Source organism: Bufo gargarizans, chromosome 4 (assembly GCF_014858855.1).
Source record: "Bufo gargarizans isolate SCDJY-AF-19 chromosome 4, ASM1485885v1, whole genome shotgun sequence".
Lineage (NCBI taxonomy): Eukaryota > Metazoa > Chordata > Amphibia > Anura > Bufonidae > Bufo > Bufo gargarizans.
Genome location: NC_058083.1, coordinates 347,068,640 through 347,090,835, shown reverse-complemented (window position 1 = coordinate 347,090,835; position 22,196 = coordinate 347,068,640).

The window sequence follows — 22,196 nt, the reverse complement described above, 5'->3', positions numbered from 1 at the left end:
TCTTACCTTCTTGCTGCTCTCCTTCGTTTGACATGTGCTGGCGGCCATCTTGGTTTCTGGGTTTCTTGTAGCCTCCCACCCTGCGGCTTCTCCTTCCCACTGGGAGGAGCTGGATGCCTAGCTCATATATATAGGAGGTCTGTGGCTTCAGTTCCTTGCTTGGTCCTCCTGTGTTCACATGCTTCTAAGACTGCTGCTGCTTCTGGTTCCTGATCCTGGCCTCGTCTGACTACCCCGCTGGTTCCTGATCCTGGCTTCGTCTGACTACCCTGCTGGTTCCTGATCCAGGCTTCGTCTGACTACCCTTCTGGTTCCTGACCTCTGGCTACGCAAGACCCTGCTTCGGTTTAGCCATCCGTTTGGACTTTTGCTTACAGCTTGATTTTCAATAAAGCCTCTTATTTCCACTTATCTCTTGTTGTACGTCTGGTTCATGGTTCCATGACATTAGGACCAAGCCATGAATTCTGACGGTACAGGGCCATCCTCGCTACCTACGCTGGTTGCCAGACTTGATCAGCAGGATCACCTGTTGGGTCGGTTCGCTGTGGCGTTGCAAACCCTGCTTGAACGCACGGCTCATTTCGCTTCCGTTGCCGATGGGTCGGTTGTCGCTCCTGGGCCCGCTCCTACTGCCGCTCCGGTTGTTGCGCCAGAGTCTACCCCGACACCTGTTGCTGCGCCTGCGGTGTCTCGGGGTATGACCGGTTCTGCCCCACTTCCACAGCGCTTTGGGGGAGAGCCAACTCAGTGCCGAGGTTTCCTTAACCAGGTGGGCATTTATTTCGAGTTGCTGCCACATGCCTTTCCTACTGAGAGATCAAAGGTGGGCTTCTTGATCTCGCTGCTCTCGGACAAGGCCTTGGCCTGGGCCAGCCCTTTATGGGAGAACAACAATCCGGTGGTTGCCGAGTTTTCCGGTTTTGTTGCTTCTCTTCGGAAGGTATTCGATGTGCCGGCTCGTGCTGCCTCTGCTGCGAAGCTCCTTATGTCCATCAGACAGGGTTCACGATCCGTAGCTGAATACGCCATTGAGTTTCGTACCCTGGCAGCAGAGGTGGGCTGGAATAATGAGGCTCTGGTCGCTGCTTTCTCTCATGGTCTCTCGGATGCCTTGAAGGATGAGGTTGCAGCTAAGGACCTACCAGTGGAGCTCGAGTCTCTTATTTCTTTCCTGATTTTGATTGACACCAGACTCAGGGAGAGACCTTCCTTTAAGGAGAGCCTGCGGAGGTCTTCTAACAGATTGGCGCCTACGTTTGCTGTCCCACCCGTGCCTCCCTCTCCTCCCACGCCTCCTGGGGATGACTTGTCTGGGGGTGAACCCATGCAGCTGGGGTTTGCTCGCCTGTCCGAGGGGGAGAGGGTACTCCGGAGACGCGAGGGCCGATGCATGTACTGTGGTCTCGGTGGGCATTTTCGGTTAGCATGTCCGAACCGTCCGGGAAAACGCTCGCACCTGAGATCCTGTCGGGGGCAGATCTTGGGTGGAGTCTCCTCGTCCCCGGTTTCCCGTGTTGACAAACCACTGATCACTGTTGTCCTCTCCTGGGTCGGGGGCTCGGTGACGACCCAGGCGTTGGTGGACTCTGGTGCTGGTGGTTTGTTCATTGATAGTGTGTTCGCTGCCGCCAATTCCATTCCTCTGCAGCCTCGAGGTTCCCCACTGGCTCTTGAGGCGATAGACGGCAGACCCCTTCTGCCGCCACACGTGACTCATGAGACCCTTCCAGTGGGGATAGCCATTGGTGCCGTTCACAGAGAGTCGGTCTGTCTCCAAGTGATTTTGTCTCCACACTACTCGGTGGTCTTGGGGTACCCCTGGCTCCAGAAGCATAATCCGACTTTCGATTGGAGATCGGCCGAGATCCTCTCGTGGTCACCGCAGTGTGGGGCTAGTTGCATCCATGGGCCTGTCAAGTTGCTGTGTACTTCCTCGGACTCTCTGTTGCCTCCTGAATACGAAGAGTACCGGGATGTATTCGATAAGGTGCGCGCGGTTGCCCTACCTCCGCACCGCCCATACGATTGTGCCATAGAGTTACAATCTGGTGCCGTTCCTCCTCGTGGCAAAGTCTATCCACTGTCGGTAGCGGAGAATGAGGCCATGGAGGAGTACGTGAGGGAGGCGCTTTCACGCGGACACATTCGCAAATCCTCGTCCCCGGCAGGGGCTGGATTTTTTTTTGTGAAAAAGAAGGGCGGTGAGTTGAGGCCTTGCATCGATTACAGGGGTCTCAATCGCATCACGATCAAGAACGCTTACCCGATACCCTTGATTTCCGAGCTGTTCGATCGCCTCAAAGGGGCCACGGTCTTTACCAAACTCGACCTGAGGGCGGCATATAACCTGGTAAGGATCAAGGCGGGCGATGAGTGGAAGACCGCGTTTAACACCAGGACCGGTCATTATGAATCCTTGGTTATGCCCTTTGGGTTGTGCAATGCGCCCGCAGTCTTCCAGGAATTCATCAACGATGTTTTCCGTGACCTGTTGCAGCAGTGTGTGGTGGTCTATTTGGATGACATCTTGGTATATTCTGAATCCATGGAGGCCCACATTATGGATGTCAGACGAGTGTTGCAACGGTTACGAGAGAACAGGCTGTTCGGTAAGCTTGAGAAATGCGAATTTCACCGATCCCAGGTAACCTTCTTAGGTTACATCATTTCCGCTGAGGGATTCTCCATGGATCCTGAGAAGGTTTCGGCTGTCTTACAGTGGCCCCAGCCCAGTGGTCTCCGTGCCCTGCAGCGCTTTTTGGGCTTTGCCAATTATTATCGGAGGTTCATCAGGGACTTTTCTATGCTAGCCAAGCCTCTCACGGATCTGACCAGGAAGGGCAGTAATTTCCAGGTCTGGCCGCTCGAGGCCATCCGAGCTTTTGAGGCTCTAAAGTCCGCCTTTGTGTCGGCTCCGATTCTGTCGCATCCCAACCCTGGGTTGCCTTTGTCCTCGAGGTGGACGCGTCTGAGACGGGAGTAGGCGCCCTTCTGTCTCAGCGTAGAACACCAGAGGGTCCTCTGCTTCCTTGTGGGTTTTACTCCCGGAAACTGTCTTCCGCGGAGTGCAACTATCAGATTGGTGACAGGGAGTTATTGGCCATCGTGCAGGCCCTTAAAGAATGGAGGCACTTGCTCGAGGGTTCGGTGGTTCCGGTTCTCATCCTGACGGACCACAAGAATCTGACCTACCTTTCTGAGGCCAAGAGATTGACACCACGTCAGGCCAGATGGGCTCTGTTCTTGTCACGTTTTAATTACGTGGTCTCCTACCTACCCGGTTCCAAGAACATCAGAGCGGATGCCTTATCACGGCAGTACTCCGAGCTGTCCGGGGAGGAGGCGATTCCGACTTCGGTCATACCTCCGAATCAGATCCTGGCCGCCATTCGCACCAGCCTGACCTCTCCCCTGGGTGAGCAGATTTTGGCGGCTCAATCTGGTGCTCCCTCTGGGAGACCCAACGGCAGATGTTTTGTGCCTGAGGAGTTGCGCACTCGGTTGTTGCGAACCTACCATAACTCCAAGGCCGCGGGGCATCCTGGAAAGAATCAGCTGTCCTGGGCTGTTTCACGTCTGTTCTGGTGGCCTTCTCTACGTTCCGACATCGCCGCATATGTAGCGGCATGCTCCGTTTGTGCCCAGAGTAAGTCCCCTCGGCACCTTCCGTTGGGCCTTTTGCAACCCATAGCCACCGGGGAGCGCCCATGGTCACACCTGGGGATGGATTTCATTGTGGACCTCCCTGCATCCCGAGGCCATACGGTCATTCTCATGATTGTGGATCGGTTTTCCAAAATGTGCCACTGTGTTCCTCTCAAGAAGTTACCCTCTGCACAAGAGTTGGCCACGATTTTCGCCAGGGAGGTCTTCCGGTTGCACGGTTTGCCCAAGGAGATTGTGTCGGATCGGGGGAGTCAGTTTGTGTCCAGGTTCTGGCGCGCCTTTTGCTCCCAGTTGGGGATTCATCTCTCTTTCTCCTCGGCCTACCACCCTCAGTCCAATGGGGCCGCAGAACGATCCAATCAGGCCTTGGAGCAATTCCTTCGTTGCTATGTCTCCGATCACCAAGACAATTGGGTTGACCTCCTGCCTTGGGCTGAGTTTGCCAGGAACATGGCGGTGAACTCTTCCTCTGGGACGTCTCCCTTCATGGCCAATTATGGGTTCCAACCTGCCGTGTTACCGGAGGTATTCTCTCCCCAGGATATTCCGGCTGTGGAGGATCATCTTTCCGTCCTACGTGCTTCTTGGGTACAGATCCAGAGGTCCCTTGAGGTCTCTGCGCAGCGCCAGAGACTCCAGGCTGATCGCAGACGAGCGCCCGCTCCTTCCTACCAGGTCGGAGACCGTGTATGGTTGTCCACCCGCAACCTCAACCTTCGAGTGCCCACTCCCAAGCTGGCGCCTCGCTTTGTTGGTCCCTTCCGAGTGCTTCGCAGGGTAAACCCGGTAGCCTATGCCCTTGCGCTTCCTCCTGGCATGCGGATCTCCAACGTGTTTCATGTCTCCCTGTTGAAGCCATTGGTGTGTAATCGTTTCACTTCCTCGGTTCCTCGGCCCCGTCCGGTCCAAGTGGGCAATCGTGAGGAATATGAGGTGAGCAATATCCTGGACTCACGCCTGGTCCGCGGTCGGTTGCAGTTTTTGGTCCATTGGCGTGGTTATGGTCCAGAGGAGCGTTCCTGGGTTCCCTCCGCAGATGTCCATGCTCCTGCTTTGCTCCGAGCCTTCCACGCACGCTTCCCTCAGAAACCGTTCCTTACTCCGCGGAGGAGGGGCCCTTGAGGGGGAGGTACTGTCATGGTCTTACCTTCTTGCTGTTCTCCTTCGTTTGACATGTGCTGGCGGCCATCTTGGTTTCTGGGTTTCTTGTAGCCTCCCACCCTGCGGCTTCTCCTTCCCACTGGGAGGAGCTGGATGCCTAGCTCATATATATAGGAGGTCTGTGGCTTCAGTTCCTTGCTTGGTCCTCCTGTGTTCACATGCTTCTAAGACTGCTGCTGCTTCTGGTTCCTGATCCTGGCCTCGTCTGACTACCCCGCTGGTTCCTGATCCTGGCTTCGTCTGACTACCCTGCTGGTTCCTGATCCAGGCTTCGTCTGACTACCCTTCTGGTTCCTGACCTCTGGCTACACAAGACCCTGCTTCGGTTTAGCCATCCGTTTGGACTTTTGCTTACAGCTTGATTTTCAATAAAGCCTCTTATTTCCACTTATCTCTTGTTGTACGTCTGGTTCATGGTTCCATGACAAGGGGGAGTACTGTCATGCCCTGCTCAGGTCATGTGCGGAGGCCTGCTAGGTTAGCAGCACATGTGTATCTTTTTTTATTGTTTTGGAGTTGAGCTATATCCACCTCCCTTCAGGTGCACTGGGTGGGTTCATTGGTATGAGCTTAAATTACACCCACTCCCAGTGTCCTGTGCAGGTTATAGCTTCTGTATTGTTCAGAGGAAGGAAGGAGGGAAGGATTGCTGTTCCTGCTCAGTACAAGATAAGTTGGTTTTGTTTTCTTGTGATTGTCTGTCTAGGCTGTTAGAGAGTCGCCTGCCCCCTCCTGGTCTTGAGGGAGCAGGCTGCCTCTTTCCCCCTTTCACCATCTTAGGGATTTTAGGGAATCTTCAGCCTAGGCACGAGGACAAGTTCATTCCCATCTTCAGGGTCTGAATGTGGGCATAGAAGTCTAGGGAGAGCTGGTAGGGATTTGTCAGGAGCAGACCTTTATCCCCAGCTTCTTGCCTAGACATTTGTTTTGTTGTTTTCTGTGTATCTCGTATCCTGTCCAGCGTGATATAGTGATAGCATAAAATATTAGACCAAAATCCATGTTGATGCATCTCCAGAGAGTTCAGTTTTTTGGGGTGTTTGTGAAGATAGCTATATACATGTGTCTTACAATAAAGAGGGTAGTGTAATAAATGTGTGAGTGAAAATATCAATTACTAGTCCAAAATCTGTGTCAGGGCATTTTCAGACAGTGAATTTTTTTTTTTGTTTGGGGTTGGGGAAAATAGTCTTACAATACAGAGGGCAGAGGTTTAAATCTCTGAGTGAAAATGTGAACTACTAGTCTGAAATCTATGTCAAAGCATCTCCAGACAATTCAAATTTAATTATTTTTTGGCTTTGGGAAAATAGCATATATGTGACAAAACATGCAATACTAGGCGACTGTAGGTGACTTCTGAGTCTGACACTATTCCATGGAGCCAGGGGTCACAATAATTCTCCTGCACCTCCTCCTTGCAGCCCCAGAGAATGCTTTCACTGAAGTCCTCTCTGTTTTCACTGACACTTCCTACTGGGGTGGCAACAAAACCCCACCACGCCCTTCAAAAGATAGTCAAGAGAGTCTCCCTGTTGACGACTTGTGTGAAAGCATTCACTACTTAGGCTTCCCTGAGGAGGAGGTTCAGGAGGAGGCAGGGAACCCCATGCTTATCTGTGTTGGTGGTGGTAATAGAGGCACATGTAACCACAGTATTGGCGGTGGGGCAGAGACAGTGGAAGTCAGGGCAAGTACAGAGCAGGGAATGGGCAGGGGACCAAGGAGCCCATCATAATATATCGCAGTCTGATAAAAGTGGCAGGGAGGGTGAAGACTTTGGTGATGATTGTGTGTTGGACAGGAACTTGAAGCTGGATTAAGGTGCTAAGTAGAAGGTAAAATCAGAGCAGGATAGTGGTAGTAACAAAGTGGATAGTGGTAGATAGTGGCTGCAACAATGAGCAGAGGCAATGTACTTCCCAAAGAACTGCCTGGGCCATAGACAATGGCAGTCATGGCAACTACAAATACGGAGCAGTGGAGGTGGGCCAAGGAACCCACCATGATATATCACAGTCTGATAAAGTCCAATGATGATTATGCGTTGTGCAGGACCTGGCAGATGATTTGAGGTCCCAGAATGTAGGAATCAGAGAAGGGTGTGGCAGCGGTGGCAATTTAAAGTGGAGGCAATGTAGGGCCAAATCCTCTCAAACAACTGGCAGGGTCAGATCTGCTTATATTGTGGTCAGCTCGGGAACTGGTTATACTGTGGGTGCAAACGCAAAGCTTGCTGAATTAAAATAAGCCATAGGCGTTCAAACACAAACATAGGTACCAGAGCTCTTTTGCAGCACATAAGTCAGCCTCACTGGATCCTTTGGGAAATTACAACTTGCCAGCATTCCAAATAAGAATAAGTCTGTCCTCCTTCTCCTAGTCCTCTTTGTGGCATCCAACCCACATCCCCAAGCAATACAGAGTCCTTGTCATCATCATCATCATCATCATCATCATCAGCTTCTTCTTCGCCTGCTAAGACTCCTCCCCCTTGTTCTCTGCTCTATCGTGAGACATCCATAATGGAATATGTGACAAATAAAAAAACTTTTTGGAGCCAGCAATTAACTTCGGTAGTCACTGTCATACCATTTAGTAGTGCCTTGTACTCTCACATGGCAGAGAATATGGGCTGCTCCTTGTCATTGTCACTGTGCAGCAAGGTGCATATCACATTGGGCATCTGAAGTAGATGTTATGGGCGTGGACAATACATATTTTTCATGGTCCACTGAATCAATGTTTTTTTGTGGCAGCGGGGAGGCAGCACTCCAGCAACAAGGTCATGTCCTTTTGGCCCCCCACAATTGCATAGGGCTTGCTGCCACACCAGTCACTTTTTCATGGACAAGCTCCCCTCCCCAATGGCAGAAGGGCATAGCATCACTCCCACTCTCCCTTCTTCCTGTCACATGTGTCAAGTCTAGCGTTGCCATGTGGTGTTAGCGCTGATCGGCCTGGGCGAGGGTAGCCACACAGTTGCAGTTGCTAAAGTACATCAAGCAGCAAGCACCCTGCCAATTTCAATTGGGCAAGGTGGTCAGCGACAATGGCGGCAACATCATTGTCACCCTTAACCTGGGAGAAATAACACATGCTCTCTGCATGGCACACTCCGTTAACCTAGTCGTGCAATGCTTTTAAAAAAAGTAAACTGGCTTGTGCCAGGAGACTGTCCTTGCATTTCAGCCATTCCTACAAGGTGAGCAACACTGTCCTGGACTTGCAGCAACAGAGTGGTCTCCTGCTACACTGCTCAATCTGAAGCGTTTAAACTTGCTGGAATTCAACATTGCATATGCTAGAGCAGGCATCCTCAAACTGCGGCCCTCCAGCTATTGTAAAACTACAACTCCCACAATGCCCTGCTGTAGGTGGATACCGGTAGGCTGTTCGGGCATGCTGGGAGTTGTAGTTTTGCAACAGCTGGAGGGCCGCAGATTGAGGATGCCTGTGCTAGAGTGTCTTTACCAGCAGGAGAAAGCTGTGAATAATTTTGTCATGCACCAGATTGCCTCAGCAGGTAGCATGTGTTGTTTCCAGGTCAAGCAGCTCATACGGTTCATACAACAGTTGTCCCTCATCCCCCTCATATTTATCTTAGAATAGACGCTGATGCACATGCAGAAGGGGGCGAAGGAGGAAGAAGAACCTCTAATGCATCTTACCTGTAGAACCTCTAATGCACCACCCTGTAGCTGTTAGGGAGTCACAAGAAGAAACTCCAAAAGAGGGGGAGGATGAGAATGAGGAGCTGCCACTGGAGGTGGAGAAATCAGAGTTGGATGATGATAATGGTGACACCAGCCACGACACCCAATTGTCGCAGTAGGGGGTGGAGCCAGAAAGAACTGGCTCTTTGGGCATGCTGGCCAGAATGGTGAACTGTGTACTCACTTGCTTGCTACCATAACAGGCATATACTTGAAATCAAGCATTCTGATGATTAGTGGATAGCCATGGTTTTAGACCCTTGCTATCAATGCAAAATAGAGGAATGAGGCCTAATTATGTTATTACATAATTGCCGCAGCTTTCTACGAGCAGATGCCTGCCTGAAATAGAGGCCCCTCTTTGCCCCCCACAGAGTAACCCACCTCCCACCAGCAGCAGAAGCTTCAGTAGCAACAACAGCAGCAGCCAGTTCAGTCTCTTCAACATGATGGAGCTGTCTTTTCACATACCATGCCAGGCTGAGGCACATCAACAAGCCGAGACCTCCTGCCTCAATGCCCAGGTTCAAGTGTACCTACACTCTGGCCTGTCTCTGGCAAATGCCCTGTTCCCTGACCACGTGGATTTCTGGGCAGGCAGCCTGGAGCAGTATGCTCTCTTTCTTGCCCAGCCTCTGCTGTTATCTCAGAGGGTTTTGAGTGTGGCAGGGATTGTGGTGATACTCAAACACACCAAGTTGTCCTCCACCAGTGTCCAAAACATCACTTTTGTCAAAATGAACCAAGCCTGGATTCGGGAGGATTTTCACACTTCTCCGGGCATGCAAAAGTGGCATGCAAAAGTTTAGGCAGCATGGTCAAAAATACTATTACTGTTAATTAGGGTTGAGCGAACTTTAGGATTTTTGGACCCCGGACCCGAATCTGAAATTTTCCGTAAAAGTTTGGGTTCGAGTTCGGTGTTCAGCGATTTAATGGTGCTTTTTGAAAGGCTGCAGGGCAGCCAATCAGCAAGCGTTTAACTAGTGTGCCCTTAGAAGCCATCACAGCCATGCCTACTAATGGCATGGCTGTGATTGGCCAGTGCAGCATGTGACCCAGCCTCTATATAAGCTGGAGTCACGTACCACAGCACGTCACTCTGCTCTTACTAGTGTAGGGATAGGATGCTGCTGCTGTGAGAGAGAGAATAGGAAAGAATCTATCTGTTATCAGAACTTGTTGTTAACTCTGTGATCTACAGCGATTTTGTTTTGTGGGTGCAGTGCAACATTTTTGTACCCTGCCCTGAGCCCAGTGACACAGAAAAATATGTTTTATCCGTCTGTTAGTTAGGTGGGCGTCGGCGGACATTTTGTGCAAGTTCAGTGCACCAGCACAGCATATGTGCCAGGGACAATAATTCAACCCTATTCATTTAGTTCAGTGGGCAACATATACCCATTTTTTAAGTTCACCTGCACTACATATGTGCCTGGGGAAGGGAAATTAATATAGGGAATTCGTCTGTAAATTCAGGGACCCAGGGGTAACATATTCACATTTTTTTCTGTAAAGTACAAGCCAAGTAAATCCATCTGTTAGATTCTTTGGGGACAATTTTTATTTTTTTTGCATTTGTGCTAGTGAAAGAAAATCAGTTAAATCCATTTGTTCAGTTGTGGGTGAAAAAAAATAAAAATCACATATTTTTTACCCATAAAGTACCTTTGCGACCTTAGCTGCATTTGTGACAGTCCAAAACAAGCTTTAAATACAGCAGTTATATTCTGGTTTTAAAAAAACACCCATTTTGTGCAAGACACTACATTTGGGGCCTTTGCTGCATTTCTGACAGTTCAATACAAGCTTTAAATACAGCAGTTATATTCTGGTTTTAAAAAAACACCCATTTTGTGCAAGATACTACATTTGGGGCCTTTGCTGCATTTGTGACAGTGCAATACAAGTGTTAAATACCACTGTTCTATTCTGGCTTAAAAAAACCACACATTTTGTCCTAAATACTACATTTGTGGCCTTTGATGCATTTGTGACAGTCCAATACAAGTGTTAAATACCACTGTTATATTCAGTTTTTTTTTAAAACACCCATTTTGTCCTACATACTACATTTGGGGCCTTTGCTGCATTTATGACAGTCTAATGCACGTGTTAAATACTGCAGTTATATTCTGGTTTTAAAAAACACCAATTTTTTTCTAGATACTACATTTGGGGCCTTTGCGACAGTCCAATACAAGCTTTAAATACTGCTGTTATATTCTGGTTTTTAAAAAACACCCATTTTGTCCTACATACTACAATTGGGGCCTTTGCTGCATTTGTGACAGTCCAATACAACCAGTCAATACTGCTGTTACATTGTTGGTTGACAAATTCAAATTTTTTGTGCTCGTGAAGTAATCGTATAAAATTCACCTGTCACACTGTTGTGTGACCTCAAGAAATTTTCCTCTTTATGACACTGGCACTGCATTACTGTCAGTGAACTTAAAGGGGTTGGACACTTTCTGGTTACTGTTGATCAGTGTGTTTGTGAGATGAATATATGGCACTTACTAATATAAACTTTGTTGTAATTGTGCACTATTTTCTATATTTGTTTGTTTACAAAGTATTTTCTGCTGTCCACACAGAGATCCTGTCCATAAAATAGTTGCTGATGGAAGGTCATGTGACCAGGAAAATCATTCAGTCGCTCCATTCAAATACACTGCCCCTGCCAACTGCACTTGCCCTCTTGGGAGTTTAGTGCAGGTACATGCTGGATCACATGACTCTCCATCAGCAGCCATTTTGTGGACCGAACCTCTGGGTGGACAGAACAAAAGACCTGGCCAACAAGAAGGCATCACTTATGAAATATAGAAAATGGTGCAGAATGGCAACAAAGACTATATTAGTAAGTGCCATATAATCACCTTACAAACACATTGGTCAACAGTAACCAGAAAGTGGCCAATCCCTTAAATTGTTGACTATTGACGGTTACATTGTCGCCTGACATAAACCATCTGTTAGTTTGGTGGGTAAGCTCAAAGAATGAGGAGAGTGTCAAATAAGGGACGTGGCGCTGCTGGTGTTGGTGGAGCTCCAGAGTTGCAGGGAGAGGACGTGGTCAATCTCTGCCAGCTACACACACAAGTGAAACACCTTCCTCAGGTGCGAGTAGGCGACAAAACCTTCAACATTATTTGGTAGGGCTGAATGCGGCTCTACAAATGGTGAGGCCAGAACAGGTACAGGCCATAGTAGATTGGGTGGCTGACAGTGCCTCCAGTTCCTTCACATTGTCTCCTACCCAGTCCCTTGCTGAAAGATCAGAGTTGGCACCTGCAGCCCATGGCCATCAGTATTTCACCTCACCACCTTGCAAATCAGCCAAGCAGTCTGAGCCCCAAGTCATGCAGCAGTCTCTTCTGCTTTTTGATTACTCTGCTAGCAGGGTTTCCCAGGGCCATCCACATAGCCTTACCTTAGAAGTGGAAGAGATTGAGTGCACCGATGCCGAACCACTTATGTTTCAGGAGGAGTACATAGGAGGATCACAGCAGCACGTCTCGGATGATGATGAAACACAGGTGCCAACTGCTGTGGCTTTCTGCAGTGTGCAGACCGACAAGGAGGGCAGGGGTGAAGGCTGGGTGGAAGATGATGTGGCATACGATGAGGTCCTCGACCCCACATGGAATCAAGGTTATGCAAGTAACCTGTCTAGTTTGGAGGAAGAGGCGGTGGTCACACAGTGCCACCAGCACAGCAGAAGAAGGAGAAGGGTGCTGTTACTGCCCACCGCACCAAGGGACCGAACACTCCAAAGCCAGCTTGTCACGAGTTCGAGGTCCCAGAAGAGACCACCGCGTCATCAAGCAACAAACAAAAGGAAATCAGGTACAGACACACAAGAGTTTATTGCACAAACAAAAAACCAGGGAAGGCAGCACAGACAAAACATGAGCTCTATGTACCATCAGCACAATGGGAGCAAACCACCACTGCGCCACTGTCTAGTAATACTCCAGAGGGGCGTGACTAAGCAACTCCTGGTATTCACTAGGGCCCCGGATGGTAGGGTTAGGCTTTGCAGCAGGAAGTTGCCAGGGTCCACTCTGGAGCGTGAACTAGACAGTGACAGCAGGAACGAATGGACAACAGGTACCAGAAGGTACCGACGGCACATAGGCATACATAACATAGACAGGCAAATACAAACAGGGCAACAAATAACACAAGCAGGAGTTCATAGCAAGGAAACAGGAGTGACAATGAGCAGAGAAGGACTTGCTCCACCAGTAGTAAACTGCATGGCCTTACCCATGGCACTCTGCTGCAAAGAAAGGTGCAGCAAGGGCTTGCTGAACACAGACATGAATACACACAAGGTAACAAACATAACTGGCAGAACAGAAACACAGGAAAGAGGACATCAATGAACAAGCAGGGAAACCCACAGAGCACAGAAATACACAGATCCCATGGGTCAGCAGCATGGGAAAGTGGGTACAAACAAGGAGCAGGGCAAGACGACACACACCAGGAGAGCTGACACAGAACTGAGGAAACCTCAGCCTTATATACAGGTTCCATGGGTGCAGCAGAGAGGCCACACCCATGGAGCAGACAGAGAGGATTAACTCCTAATAGAAACACAGGGGAGTTAACCCATACAGAACCACAAATAACACAGAAACGAAACTTCAGCGAGGAGTGCCGAATGAGCACAGAAGGTCACAGCCAGAGATAGTGGTTGTGACAAAGCTCAAAGAAGTTCCCTGGTGTGGCAGTTCTTCAGACAATGTGCTGACGACAAGACACGAGTGGTTTGCACGCTGTGCAATCAGAGCCTGAAGTGAGGCATAAACATTCTTAACCTGAGCACAACCTGCATGACCAGGCATCTAAGTGCAAAGCACGAGCTGCAGTGGAGTAGACACCTCAAAAATCAAGAAAGGTCTCTGGCTCCTCCTGCTTCCTCTTCTGCTGCAGTCTTGTCCTCTTCATCCCCATCTGGAGTGACAGTGGCACTTGCCCCCCGCAAACAGAAGATGTGCCAGCAACGCCACCACCTGTTTCACCTAGCCTCTCCACAATGTCCCATGGAAGCGTTCAGCTGTCTATCTCTCAAACACTGGAGCGAAAGACGAAGTACCCCCCTAACCACCCGCGATCCCTGGCCCTGAATGCCAGCATTTCAAAATTCCTGGCCTTTGAAATGCTGTCATTCCGTCTGGTGGAGACTGGGAGTTTTAAAAGTCTTATGGCGGTGGCTGTCCCACAGCACGTTGTTCCCAGCCGCCACTACTTTTCCAGGCGAGACATCCCTTCCCTGCACAACCAAGTGGGGGACAAAATCAGGTGTGCACTGCGCAACGCCATCTGTGGTAAGGTCCACTAGTAAACACGGTCAGGGACATTATATCTCCCTAACAGCACACTGGGTAAATGCAGTGGCGGCTGGGCCTGAGGCAGATAGCAGTTTGGCGCATGTTCTTTCACCACTGAGGATTGCAGGGCGTTTCTCTTTGCCTCCTGTTGCTTCCTTCTCCTACTACTCTTCCTCTACCGCCTCCTCATCCGGTCAGCGTAACACCTTCACCACCAACTTCAGGCAGCCAGTGGTAAACCACAGCAGGCAGTTTTACAATTTATCTGATAGGGGGACAAACCCCACATCGCGCAGGAGCTGTGGACGGACAAGGAAAACCAGACCAATGAGTGGTTGGTGCCAGTGAGCCTCAAGCCCGGCCTGGTGGTGTGCGATAATGGGCGAAGTCTCGTAGCAGCTCTGGGCCTAGCCTTTTTCACGCACATCCCTTGCCTGGCGCATGTGCTGAATTTGGTGGTGCAGAGGTTCCTGAAAAATGACCCCAATATATTAGAGCTGCTGCAGAAAGTGCGGGCCGTCTGTGCACGCTTTTGGCATTCTCACCCTGCTGCTGCTTACCTGTCAGCGCTGCAGCATAACTTCGGCCTTCCCGCTCACCGCCTCATGCGACATGCCCACAAGGTGGAACTCCACCTTGGACATGCTGGGTAGACTGTGCGGGCAGCAGCAGGCGATAGTGGAGTTTCAGCTGCAGCACACACGGTTTAGTCGCTCTGCTCTCCACTTCACCACCAATGAGTGGGCCTCTATGTGAGACCTGTGTGCCTTGTTGCGCTGTTTCGAGTACTCCATTAACAGCGCCGATGACGCAGTTCTCAACGTTACTATCCCGCTTCTATGCCTCCTTGATAAAACGAGGGATCATTTGCAAGAGTTTTAGGCCAGTCATTCACAAGTGGCTCCAAGGGTCGGTTCCTGCACCAACATACACCAGGTACATAATTGTCAAGCCAGGGCACAGTTCTGGAGGATGACGAGATGGAGGATGAGGAGATGGAGGATGAGGAAGCATGTTCACAGCAGGGCGGCACCCAAACCAGCTCATGGGCATCATTGGTGCGTGGATGCGGGGGATACAGAGGACACAGATGATACACCTCCTACAGAGGACAGCGTGTTGTTGCCTCTGGGCAGCCTGACACACAAGTGCAATGCTCTTAACCACATTTTGCTGCCTTTTACAGCCCTCTAGCCCTTTCCATGACTTTTTTAGAGCTATTTTAGTGCTCCAAAGTTCGGGTCCCCATTGACTTCAATGGCATTCGGGGTCAAGTTCGGGTCCCAAACTCAAACTTTTTTGTGAAGTTAGGCCGAACCCGTCGAACCCGAACATCCAGGTTTCCGCTCAACTCTACTGTTTTTTTTTTTTATATAAATATATCTTTATTGTTTTTTTTTTTTTCCAAGTATAAACAAGATAAGACAGATATCTAATCACAATAAATACACACGTATATCGAATCACTTAAAACAGTGTATCACTGCCATACCAGAGAACATACATATGTGGAAACACATCTATAATCAGAGTAACTCAATTTTTGCGTCAATTCTCTGGCATGAATGTCAAAACTCAGAAACCCATCCCCCCCCCCTCATCATCCCCCCACCCATCCCGTCTGGCATTGGTGCGGCCGCCACGTGGGGCGACGAGGTCCGCCCACTCCTTTCTGAGGTATTTCTCCGAGCATTTTATCAACTCCATATTATCAACTCCATCTAGTGTGGACAGTGCCGATAAAGTTTATTGTATAAGGATGCAAGTAATTTATTAGATTATGGTGAGGTAATAGTAATAGTCACAGCAGTAGATGGTCATAGGTTTCAGTCAGGGTGTTTCCTCTCGCCATTTCCCCTCTGTATACGCCCATTCATATGGCGTTTCTTACCCCGCATCGTTTCATGTCCTCAAAGTGTGTTATTCTCGTCATTAAGCTTTGCCATTCATTTATTATAGGAGGTCTATCTTTCACCCACTGTCTCAGAATTATCACCTTGGCCAAAAGAAATCCCTTCAGCCAGTACGCCTGTTCTTTTTTGGTGGTTCTATTTTTGTACTCGGGAGGAAAGAGTCCAAGCACAGCTACTTGGATAGTAAAGGGGGGATTATTCCTACAATTTACCACCATAGTCTGGAATATACTGCCCCAGAAGGTCCTAATGGCAGGGCAGTCCCACAGCATGTGTACAAACCCTGCGGCTACAAGAGAACATTTCAGGCAGCTAAATTCCTGACCCTTATTACTGTACATTTTGGATAAAAGACTCGGGGTAACATATAGGCGATGTATTATTTTAAATTGTATCAATCGGTGTTGTCGTGAAAGGGAAGCCTTCTTAATGTTTTGGTATATTTCCCGCCATTGTAACGGGTTACAATCCCCGATGTCCATCTTCCATTTATCTACACTTTTAAATTTAATGATGGAGCTTAATTCCTCAATAAATCTCCTATATATTAGTGAAATCTTAACTTTATTCCCAACGATGTTGTAACAAAATAATAAAAACCCCTGCGTGAAACTTGTAAAAGGTGTTTTTTTAAGTGTGCTTACTAATGCGTGTTGTAATTGGCAGTATCTATAGTGCTCTAATGCAGTTATTGGTGTCTGTTGTGTCAATTCTCCTATTGATTTAATTTTCCCTTTCGTGTATATATGTGAAATTAATGTGATGCCTCTACGAGTCCAATATTCATTTTCGTTAAGTGTCCGGAATTCTGTTAACACGGGGTTATCCCATAGCGGGGAAAAGTCCAGAATTTGGGGGGCCTGAATAAGCGCTCAACTCTACTGTTAATAGTTAAGCAAATTAAAGATTAAATGATCTCCAAAAGGCATAAAGTTAAAGATGAAACACACTTTTCTATATTTTAAGCAATATCAGTGTATTATTTTGGTTTTGTACAATTTTTGATAAAAAAAGGAAAGGAGTACCTGGCAAATGATGGGAACCCAAGGAGATTTTTGCACTTAGATAACTTTGACCGAGGTCCCAGACCTTAAATAGTCGGTTAGGGTTAAGGCTTGTTCACAATCATAGTTAAGAAAGGCCAGGTGATGCAAATTTCAAAGCTTTATAAACATCCAGACTCCTTTAACCTTGTCCCAAAAACAGCAGCCACGGATTCTTCTAAGCAGATGCCTAACACTCTGAAAATGAAAATGGTTGAGGCCCACAAAGCAGGAGAAGGCTATAAGAAGATATCAAAGCATTTCCTCAGTTCGAACTGTAAGTAAGAAATGGTGGTTAACAGGAATAGTTAACAGGAACTTTCTCAAGAGAAAGTCTGGAAGACCAAGAATTTTTTCAGAGATAGTTGCTTGTAAGATTGCTAGAAAGACAAATCTTTACACATCCTTGACTGCAAAAGACATTTGGGAAGATTTAGCACGCTATGGAGTTGTGGTACACTGTTCTACTGTTCAAAAGCAAAGGTAAAAAACTGCAGCGCTCACCTGTGTTCGCTTGATGGAATGCACGGATCAGGGCCCAGACCCGGAGATAACAATTTGAAAAAAAGAAGGAAAATCCAGCTTCCCATTCAAAAAGTTTTCTTAATTTCTTCAGCGGTTAAAACATATTCAAGACACCAATAGTCTACGCGTTTCGGACAATAAAATTTCAGTCCTTAATCATTACATTCAGTCCTTAATACATGTATGTCATGATTAAGTATGGAAATTTTATTGTCCGAAACGCGTAGACTATTGGTGTCTTGAATATGTTTTAATCGCTGAAGAAATAAAGAAAATTTTTGTATGGGAAGCTGGATTTTCCTTCTTTTTTTTAACAAAATTGCATAGTTGATAACTATCCCTAAATGAGCATTTCTGGGTGGATTTGAGGCAATCCCAATGCAAGGTTTTGGATAACCCGTTTTTATCTAAACATTGGTAAGTGTGCCACTGTTAAGTGACACCTGCATAAATATGGCTCTTATGGAAGAGTGATCAGACGAAAATCTCTCCTGCGTCCTCACCACAAAATTCAGCATCAAAAGTTTGCAAAAGGACATCTAAATAAGCATGATGCATTTTTTGAAACAAGGTATTTAGACCAATGGGGTTAAAATAGAACTCTTTGGCTACAATGAGAAAATGTTTGCAGAAAAAAGGGCACATAATTTAATGAAAAGAACACCTCTCCAACCATTAAGTATGGGAATTTATCAATCATGCTTTGGGGTTGTGCTGCAGCCAATGACACGAGGAACATTTCATGGGTAAAATTAAATTCCAGCAATCTCTGGGAGGAAACATAACACCAACTTTAAAAAAGCTGAAATTGAAAAGAGGTTGACTTCTACAAATGGATAATAATCCTAAACACACCTCAAAATCCACAATAGACTACCTCAAAAGGTGCATGCTGAAGGTCTTATCATGGCCCTCACAGTTCCCTGATCTGAACATCATTGATAATATGTGGATAGACCTCAAAGGAGCAGTGCATGCAAGACGGTCCAGGAATCTCACAGAACTGGAAGAGTTTTGCAAAGAAGAATGGATGGAAATTCCTCAAACAAGAATTAAATACTTTTGGCTGGCTACAAAAAGCATTTACAAGCTTTGATATTTGCCAAAGGGGGTACTGCTAGACACTAACCATGCAGGCCTTTTTCTTTGTTTGTTTTTTTGAATATGTAAAAGTATAAGTAAAAAGTAAAAAATAGTTTTTGCTTAAAATACAAAGCGAATGTGTCATCTTTATCTTTATGCCTTTTCATCTTTAACTTTCTTAACTGTTCACTGTAACAGGAATTTTGACCCAGGGTGCCCAATCTTTGCATGCCATTGTAGATCTGGACTTGCGGATGGTGCCCCATCTTGCCACTTTTACTGTCTGCCTGCCTTCCTGCCTATGATCAAGTTACCTGCCTACCATCATGTTTTATACGGCTGCTGCCTTCACCATGTTCTGTAAGGCTGCTGTTGCCTCCATCTTTCCACTGCTACTACCTACCTACCATCATGTTCCATAAGGCTGCTGCTGCTGCTGCAGCTGCCTCAATCATGCCACTGCTGTTTCCTGCCTACCAACATGTTCCATTCAGCTGTAGCTGCTGCCTCCATCATGTCACTGCCGCCTTCATGACACTGCTGCTGCCTGCCTACAATCATGTTCTGTATGGCTGCTGCTGCCTCCATCATGCTGTGCCTTCCTGCCAACATGTACCATATGGCTCAGCTTTCTGCACAACATGTACGCCACTGCCTCAGCTGTTACTCCTCGCTGCTGATATCCTACTGCCACTTAAGACTACTTAAGGCTACATATCTGCCATTAATACCTTTACTACTACTACTACCACCCATAGACAGCTGACCTACTGCCTTGTATATTCCATGTCATGGTAATTCTGCTGCTGCTGCTGCTGCTACTATTGCAGCCAACTACCTCTAATGCCCTACCCTTTCCACATTTACACTACACTGCTGCTGCTTCCAATTAAAAGGGAACGTTTTTATAGGCTTGTTCACAACGAGCCCCATTTTTTTTCCGACAATTGATACTTTTGCATGACGTATGGGCAGGCATTCTCACCCGATCAAGGCATAATATTTGGATGCTTGGTCCCCCAACAAGCTACTCAAAAAAAAATAGCCCATAACACTGTGTGTTTAAACACAATCTGCCTCTGATAAGGGACACATTTTGGATGCTTTCGAATATGAAAAAGTATAACACATATGACAGAGCGGTGTGTTTTTAAACACACTGTTTGTTAACGCCGTCACACATGCACTTACTGTACCCATAGCTGATTTATGTCGGTGTCAATCAGAAATGATTTTCTATTGTTGTCATTGTGTTCAAAAGCCTGGCGAGGGAAACAAAAATTCATTTTTTTGCGGACTGTATGCAGAACCATTCACTTCAATGGGTCAACAAAAAAAGCAGAAGGTATTCCGTGTGTATTCCATTTCTATATTTCTGTTCCGCATAAAAATAGACCCTCTCCTATTATTGTTCGCAAGTCACGTTCGGTGACTCCATTTAAGTCAATGTTTCCGCAAAAAAAACTGAATGAATCTGGAATGCATCCGTATGTCATCCATATGCCTAACCCACTTTAGGGGTGGCTGAGCCACACATGCTGCCAGACCAATGAGAGAAGGCAAATTCCAAAAAGCACTGTGATCTAGGTAAGACCACCCTGCTTAAGTTTGGTTTTATGAATGTATTTGTGTCTATTTTTTAAGCAGATGCGTAGCTATAGGGGAAGCAGGGGAAGTGCGTGTTTTGTGCCACTACTATGAAGGGGGACACCCGGAGGATTTTAACTCATTGCAAAGATGTACCTCCTCCTCAGTACCGGTACTTGTTTTGACAGGTAACTCATAAAAATGCATAATATGTATGAAGCATATGTTTTGTCTTCTACACTTTACACATTTTGATGTTGAAGCATATATGTATGTTATGTTTAGATATAGCAAATCACATGTACATGCTTCAAAAGTTAATGAAGTTCATGCCCCAGTAGTTTTCCAAAATTACTGTGCCATACTAGTATTAGATAACAATAAATATTACAATATTTTAGGAAAGATATACATTATTATATATTTTTTTTTATGTGGTGTGTTAACAGTACACAAAGTCAAGACAAGATGGCAGTCTGTCATGGTCTTTGGTTTGCGCTGTGACACTGTTGCCACAATTGCGGTTGCCCGCGGCAACGTGTTGCTGTGAGAGCATGCGGTTGCAGTGTCTCGGCCTTCTGGGTGATTGCCGTGACATGGTTGCCATGCATGCTGTTGCCGGTGGTAATGTGTGGTTTGGTATGCTTGTGTGTGCACTTCCCCTTTAGTGGCTTCCTTCCTCTGTCTGGTGTTGGAAGGGTTAACTCCCTTCCTAGTGTTTTGTGAACACTGGGTTTTTGTGTGTGTGGGTGTGGCTGCTTGTGCCATTTTGCCTCTGCTGGATGCCTGAAGCTGGTGTATGCTGGTGGTTCACCGTTTCTGGCTTTTACCATCTGTCCAGTGAGGGCCACCTTTGTGGTCATTGATGTTATTATGGTGTCTCTTTCCCTTATCTTTTGGTTTGCATGGGTTATGTTCAGGGTGTTGTATGTCTTGTGTTGTGTTACATGGCTGGTGATGTTTGGTGTCCAGCATGTTTGCTAGACATTCTCCTGTCTCACGTTTATTGCAGCTATGGGTGTCCTGGGTTCCTGTGTGGTTGTGGTTTGTACTGTGTCCTTAATGTTGGTGTGGACAGCAGCACTTGTGCACGGGTTCCAGTCAGTGTGTCTGTGGCAGGTAAGTGTGTTATGGTTTTTGCTTACCTGCCAACTCTATATGCTGTATGTGTTCCCCTCTCCTTGCAGCCTGGCCTCAGATAGAGACTCCAGTTCCTACATGACTGGGATGAACATGTTGTCTCTTCCCGACTCCTTGGTGATGGCTTTCCAGGGCGACTCAGGGTCTCTAGGAATCCAGAGAATGAGCCGTCCTACCATCGGGGTCCGCTCATACGGTGAGGAGTCAGGGAGAGGATTAGGGACGCTGTAGGAGGTGACCTGCTCCTTTTTTACTCCTTTTGGCCAGGCTGATCCCTTTTACTCTTTGACACCGCACGGTGGGGGGTTTCCCCCACTCCCCACCGTGACACAGTCCTGGCGTGACCAATATCGGCGGGAGTTGGTATTGGCTAAGGGACATAGTGGGGATGGAGGGCTGAAAAAAAAAGCCCTATATGTACATGCGTCAGCTACAGTTTCTGGGGCCCATATTGTATCTAAGGCCGTAAGTATATGCTACCTGGGTTTGTTAACAATTAATTATATCTTTCACTGTTTATTTTTTTAAATATAATGTGTGATGCTTCTAAAATATAATTTATTTAGAAATCCTCTGTTTCTTTAAATCTCAGCACCATTGACAATCTGGAGGAGGAAGTCCAACAGTCCAGCAGCTCGCTTGAGGAGGCGCAAGCTGCTGTCGGACCGCATTCCCCACGTCCTGTGCCTGTGAGGAGGACTTCAGCACCCAGTAGCTGGCCGCTCATCAACCACAGCAGGAGGAATCTTCTGCTGTGGAAGCTGGAGGATCACCAGCTTCTAGTCCTGACCCCCTGCCCAGGCAGCATAAAGCAGCTGGTGTATGCAAGGTCTTTAGAGCATCAACTGGGACCAAGTATGGCTCCAACTCAGACCTACCAAAGTAGTTTGTCACAGCCCCTGTATTCACAGGACCAGAAAACTGCTTGGTGCCCGCAATACCCGGGACAAACCTCATTCCAATCACAGTACAATCCACCTGGTGATGTGGGTGTGGATCCAGCCCATGCAC